Genomic DNA, 6,998 nt, shown 5'->3' with positions numbered 1-6,998 from the left:
TCCCAACTTCTGAGGTCCCAGGATGACAAGAGCCCTCTGTCCCTGAGGCCATTCTCAGCGGTGCTCCTGGAATCTGTCCAGCTGGTCACCTAGGGAAGTCCCTTCTTAACTACCTGGACAACTGTAAAATTCCACCGGTTCCGTTCTGTGCTCTACTCACTATGCGCTACGGGAACTAGGCTGAAAATTTAAAAACATACACACACGGACAGAGACAGACAGACAGACAGATGGGACCACGGAGGCATCCTTGAGAGAAGAATACCAAGAATGCCCACTTTATTACGCTTAGGAACAGCTTATATAGGACTCTGGCCACGCCAAAGCTCTCGGGTTCTTTCAGGTGCAGACCTGCCAGCCTGCCATCAGGGTCTCGTGCTCAGAGCAGCTGCAGGCTGCTCAGAGCACAGGAAAACAAGTTGTTTACAAGAAATTCAGGGTCTGGTGGTCCGCAGTCCCCATCAAGCAACCATCCAGAACAAGGAGAGAGCCACGTGTGCCTTAACTCACACTGCCTGTCCTCAGGGAAACTCAAGCTCCCCCAGGCTTCTTCCCTACTTCCTTCCAATCTTGTGTCTAGAGAATCACCGGAAGCAGGACTATTCTCCAGGAAGACATCAGCCTGAGAAAGATGTCTGCATTAAAACATCACATGCTAGAGGAGACATATGTTCAAGCCTCTAAGCTACTGCCTGCTAATGATGTGAGCTTGGGCAAGTCACTTCCTAAACTCCAAGTTCCTCGCCTGTAAATTGGATATATCATTACCTGTACCTACTGCCCATATTAGAGTAAACGCAACTCTGTACGTACAGTTCTTCTCTATTGCAGATGGAGCCCAGGGCATCGCACCTGCTACTGTGTGTCCTGGCAGCTGGCCTGACACACCTCCACACTGCTGCCTGCTGCCTAAAGAACTCTTTCCACAGACTGCCGCTTAAGCAAGGTGAGAGTCTTGATTTCACAGCAGAAAAGAATTTTAGGGCAAGCCAGTATGAAGCAGAGTTGGAATTATTAAGAAGGCATGCCTGATATAAGAGAAAGAGAAGCCAAGCTCAGTGGTGCATGCCTTTAATCCCAGCACTCTGGAGACAGAGGCAGGTGGCTGTCTGTGAGTTCAAGGCCAGCTGGTCTACAAAGCAAGTTCCAGGACAGCCAGGGCTACACAGAGAAACCCTGTCTCAAAAAATAAAAACAAAAAAGAAGTGAAAAAGAGGGGTCAGGTCTGAGAGCACACCCAACTCCAGGTGTGTGGGCTTTTCAAGGGGGAGTCGCCCCGAAATGTTTTAGTGGTAGCTTAGATACAGTTTTGGGAGCACTGAAGTTATTTCTCAAAGCGTCACTAAGAAACCTTTTTTCTCCTTTCTCCCCTTTTTTCAAGAAGTGTGGTTCCAGAGGCCCCTTGGATAGGATTGCTATCTAAAAAAGATGATAAAACCATAAGCCACAAGAGTTGCACAAGGGGGTTAAGACAATGTCCTTTACTATAAATGGGGTTTCTGGTGAGATTCCTAGAAAACTGCAGGTTTACATGGGGGGGGGGGGGAGAAAGGCCACACCCACTAAGGGCTGAAGCATGGGTCACTGCCATTTAATATCTTCATACAAAGTGAGCAATGGCGCATGCCTTTAATCCCAGCACTTGGGAGGCAGAAGCAGGCTGATCTCAGTGAATCCCAGAACAGACAGGGCTACACAGAGAAACCTTGTCTCAAATAAAAGGGTAAAAAAAGGAAAAAATCGTATTATAAAGTGAGCACTGTCTCTGTGTCAGTAACCTCACCACGAATTTCGCTAACTGCCCTGGAACTCTTAACTCTGAGCTGGCAGAAGACTTCCACCAGACTCCAGCATAAAGCACTCCCTCCCCTTCCCAGGGCCCCTGGTTTCCCGTCTTTCTATACTGTCTCAGCCACAATCCCACACACATGGAAAATTGTTTGAGACAGGGTCTAGTGTGTAACTCACTAGGTAGGCAAGAATGACCTTGAACTTCTGCTCTTTCTGCCTCCACCCACAAAGTGCTAGAATTAGGTCCACGCTACCCTGCCTGGTTTATACTACACTTGAGAGTAGCCCAGGGCTTTACGTGAGCTAAGGCAGTGCTCTATCAATGGCTGAGGGCTCAGCCCCCCCCCCCCGGAAGAATATTTGTCTTTGGTGGTGGTGATGATTTGGGAGTTTTGTTGTTTTGTTTGGTTGGTTTTTGGTGGTGGTGGTAGGTTTGGGTTTTTTGTTTTGTTTTGTTTTGTTTTTTGTTGTTGTTATTGTTTGGTTTGTTTTGATACAAGTTCTGCACAGGGACAGAGGCCTCCAGAGTACTTAAAGGGATCTGTGCTTCAGTAAAACACTAAAATACCGTCCCTCCCACCCCCCACACCTGCGCACGTGTGCTGGAATGTTCTATATGAATCCACCTGTCTTTGCCTCCAGAGTGCTGGGATCAAAGGTATGCACCACCACATCCAACCCCAAAAAGGTCTTCTTAGCAAAGCGCTTTTCACACAGTCAACTGTCAGTAATGATGGCCTGTAAACCCCTACAATGAAGAAGTATGAATCCCCCTGCCTCAGAGTCTTTCTGTTCACAGGAAGAGCTGAGTGTGCAAACAACTGGATATGAAGAAAAACAGAACTGGCCTGATGATTGTAGTTCGATGGGAGAATGGGGGTCCTGCATTCAATCCTACCACCATCAAAACAAAACAACACAAAACAGAATTAAGAAACACCATTTCATGTGACAAAGAATCGGGGCATGCTTTGGGGAGGAAGAGAATGAAGGCTGATCTTCCCAGAAAACAGAACAGGCAGAGCAGCTGGACAGCTCCCACCCAGGGACAGCCCCCTCAACCCTCTCTTCCCAAGGGAGATAAAGTGAAGCAGGAGGAACAGGAAGGGAGGGAGGGAGGTCCTGGAGGCTGGACCCAAGCCCACAACAAGCAAATGGAAAACTGTTGAGCTCCACCCCCATCCTGCAAGAGCCTGCCCAGAACCCAGAGTGATTATAAGGTCCAGTATATTCCTACAATGCACACATCTGGGTGGAGACTGCATGTAGACCCACAGGGAGCAGATACAGAGTGCACTGAAAAGCCTGTGCTATGAAAATGACCGAAAGCTCATGAGATGTGACACAAAGACCACCCCTCCCTCCTGTCATGGCTTGGTGCCTCTGAACTTCTTTTCTTCTCCATCCCACTTCCACCTGTGGTAATGTACTCTTTCCCAAATTCTCCTTTTATAACTTAGTGCCCACATGACTCTGGCCAATTTCTTGTGCCAGGGCATAAAAACCTAGAGTTTTCCTAGAAAGGAAAAAGCACCCGGAATTCTTTCCGAAGAGCTCACTGAGTCCTGCTAGTCCCTGGCATCACTAGCATGGCTTTGATGGAGGAGCAGGTCACTGCCCCCCTTTATCTGTGCTTAATATGACCTCAATAAATAGACACTTAGAATGTTGTCAGTCAGCCACAGGAAGGAAGAGATTACGCAGTGAGTTAAGCCTACACGTAGTTGGGTGTGTTTGTTTGTTTGTTTGTTTTATTCTTTACTCTTTGAGGGCCTAACACCCAGTTCCCAAGTAATCACATGAAGACTTATTATTACTTATAAATAACCATCCTTAGCTTGGCTTGTTTCTAGCCAGCTTTTCTTTTTTTCTTTTGCCTTTTTTCTTTTTTCAAGACAGTAACAGTCTGTGTAACAGTCCTGGCTGTCCAGAAACTCACTTTGTAGACCAGGCTGGCCTCAAACTCACAGAGATCCTCCTGCCTCTGCCTCCCAAGTGCTAGGATTAAAATTGTGCACCACCACCACCTGGCTAGCCAGCTTTTCTCAAATTATCCTATCTACCTTTTGCCTCTGAGCTTTTACCTTTTTATACTTCTATATATCTTTTCTTTCCTTCTTATTTTGTGGCTGGCTGTGTGGCTGGCTCCTGGCAAGCTCCTCTCCTCCTTTTCTCACTCCTCTAGCCTGGATTTCTCTATTACTTACTCTCCCTGCTGGGAACCCCGCCTATTTCTCTCTCCTGCCTAGTTTTTGGCCATTCTGCTCTTTATTAGACCAATCAGGTATTTTAGGCAGACAAAGTAATATAACTTCACCAAGTTAAACAAATGCAACATAAAAGAATGCAAGACATCTTTGCATCATTAAACCAATATTCCGCAGCACTCAAGAATATAATACATCTTCTAGTCCCAGGACAGGCTCCAAAACCACAGAGAAACCCTGTCTCAAAAAAAAATATATAATACATTTTTAACTAGTATATCACAACATCTGGATGCTTCCTTAGCTTCCCACTCTTTCCTAATACCCCAGTTCATCTGGGTGTGGCAGTTTGAAAAAAATGGGCCCCCAAAGGGTGTGGCACTTCTAGGAGGTATGGCCTTGTTGGAGGAAGTGTGTCACCGTAAGGGGTGAGCTTTGAAGTCTCCTTTCTCAGTCAGTTGACTTCCTGCTGCCTTCTTGTAAGATATAATCAGCACCATGTCTACCTGCACACCACGATATTCCCCACCATAATGATGATGATCTGAATCTCTGAAACTGTAAGCAAGCCACCCCAATTAAATGTTTCTTTATAAGAGTTGCCATGGTCAAGGTGTCTCTTCACAGCAATAGAAAACCCTAACTGAGACAGAAGTTGGTACCAGAGACTGTAATATTGCTATGATAGGCCTGGCCATGCTTTTGTTTGGAGTAATGTGGACTTTGGGTTAAGAAAGCAGTGGAATGCTTTAAGCACTGCCTACTGGGGCAGACAAGTAGGAGCATGGAAGACAATGGTGCTGATAATTATTTGAAATGTCAGAAGCTGGCTCAAGAGGGTTCATGAAAGAATTTTAGTATGTTGCCTAGGAATCATTCTTGTGATATTTTGGTGAAGGATGTGGCTGCTTTTTGCCTTTGTCCAAAGACTCTGCCTGAGACCAAAGAAAAGAGTTTTGGAATAATTCCATTAGCAGAAGAAATCTCAAAACAACCCAGTATAGACTCTGTCATGTGACTATTAGTGGTAACTCTAATGAAGATTCATAATGAAGAGGAGCAAGCTGAACAGGATAACTTACAAAATGTAAAGTTTGAGGAGAAAAAGAGCACCAGGAAGTGATTGGCGCTAAATCCTAAATTCAAGGAGATAAATGGATTAAGAAATGGAATAAAGGGAGTGGTGACCTCAGGGCAAGATAACACCCAGCTAAATGGCCAATCTGTGAAAAGGAACTACAGAAAAGTTTACAGCCAGGTGTGGTGGAACGCACCTTTAATCCCAGCACTGGGAAGGCCGAGGGTGGCAAATCTCTGAGTTTGAGGCCAGCCTGGTCTACAGAGCAAGTTCAAGGACAGCCGAGCTCAGGCAGTGAAGGAAAACAGAAAGCTGGTGAAGACGTAGTTGAATAAGAGGGTCGTGTTCCACCCCAGCAAGCAGCAGAACTTGGCAGCTTTGGCCATGTGGTTCTGGCTTTAGCGTTAAGGACAGAAGAAATGGGTTATGGAATTTACCTTCATGTCTAAAGAAAGCTGCTGAGGCCAGACATGTGTCAGGAGTGGCCCTGAATGGAGGACTCATAGAGAGGCCATTGCATGAAGCTATGAATTTAAACTTCTGGTTGAACCTTGGAGTTCCCAAGACATTAGAGATGCCAGAGTCGTGGGATACCTGCCAAGCAGAGCTGCTAACAGGGAGTGGAACCAGCCCAAGAGAAACAAGTGTGTTGCAGTCAACAAAGCTGAACAAAGTTGAAGACCTGAAGAGTGTCTTAAGATCAGACGCAGAGATGCAGAGTATAAAGTTTTGTCAGCTGGTTCTTGGTCTTGCTATAGTACAGTATTTCCTTGCTATGTTCCCTTCCCTGTGTTTTAGAATGGTAATGTACATCCTGTGGCATTATATGTTGAAAGTATGTGATCTGCTTTTTGATTTTGATTTTTACAGGTGATAAAAACTAAAAGTTATAGTTTGTCATGTGTCTCAGAAGAGACTTTGGATCTTGAACTTGAAGTAAGTTTAAGACTGTTATATATAGACTATGGGGACTTTTGAAGTTGGGTTGAATAAATTTTTTTTGTATTATGATACAGTTTTAAGCCTTGGGGGCTAGGGAGTGGAATGTGGTAGTTTGGGAAAAAAAAATGGCTCCCAAAGGGAGTGGCACTATTAGGTGTGTGGCCTTGTTGGAGGAAGTGTGTCACTGTGGGGTGGGCTTTGAGGTCTCTTTTCTCAAGCTTCCCTCAGTGTGACCTTCAGTCAACTTCCTGCTGCCTTCTGTTCAAGCTGTAGGACTCTCAGCTCCAGCACCACGTCTGCCTACACCACTATACTCCTATCATGATGATGATGGACTGAACCTCTGAAACTGGAAGCGAGCCACACCAATTAAATGTTTCTTTATAAGAGTTGCCATGGTCATGGTGTCTCTTCACAGCAATAAAAAGCCCTAACTAAGACACTAGGTATCCTCTCCACCTGGAGAAACTCCAGGAGGAAAAGCCTTGCTTAAGGCAGTGCACCTCTTCCTCTGGCCACAGGGATCGGGGTACCTGGGGTAGCCGTGACACCTCTATGTAATCAGAATGAAGATCGGCTAGGAATGCTGTGCAACGTCAGTCTTTCTTCAGAGACAGAGCAGCTAAGTCCCAGTGGCTGCTGGCAACGTTTGGGGACCAAATCAGATACAAAGGGACTTAGTTTCTGGGAAAACTGTTAAGCTGCTGGATTGAGCCTTGGCTGAAGTCTCATTTGATGCTAGGCTTTTTTTCTCAGCCCAAGAATGAACAAATTCCTGTATATTATCATAAATCAGTCTGAGCTTTGACTTTTTCAATTCTCAGTGTTGAAGAAATGACCCAGGACCGGGGTCACAGTATAACAAGAATGTGAGAATGTTCGGTGTTACACACAATGGTGAAACTAGAGGCTAGAGGGGCTAAATCATCAAGCTTTCCCTTGCTCCAAGCCAACATACTGAGCTTCATGTAGCAACAGGA

The 6,998-nt window shown here is 45.5% G+C and overlaps 1 long non-coding RNA gene across 1 annotated transcript; it reads left to right on the top strand.

Moving 5' to 3' along the window:
- Positions 1-835: 835 nt before the first annotated feature.
- On the top strand, positions 836-6,398 carry LOC126502198 (uncharacterized). The gene is made up of 3 exons (XR_007591858.1): positions 836-946; positions 5,947-6,012; positions 6,286-6,398. It is a non-coding gene; the product is annotated as an uncharacterized lncRNA (long non-coding RNA).
- The last annotated feature ends 600 nt before the right edge of the window (positions 6,399-6,998 follow it).

This window comes from Alexandromys fortis, unplaced genomic scaffold (assembly GCF_014885135.2).
Source record: "Alexandromys fortis isolate MF-2015 unplaced genomic scaffold, M_Fortis_MF-2015_v1.1 scaffold_51, whole genome shotgun sequence".
In the NCBI taxonomy this organism is placed as follows: domain Eukaryota; kingdom Metazoa; phylum Chordata; class Mammalia; order Rodentia; family Cricetidae; genus Alexandromys; species Alexandromys fortis.
Note: the sequence above shows the minus strand (reverse complement) of the source record. Positions and strands in the feature narration are given on the sequence as shown.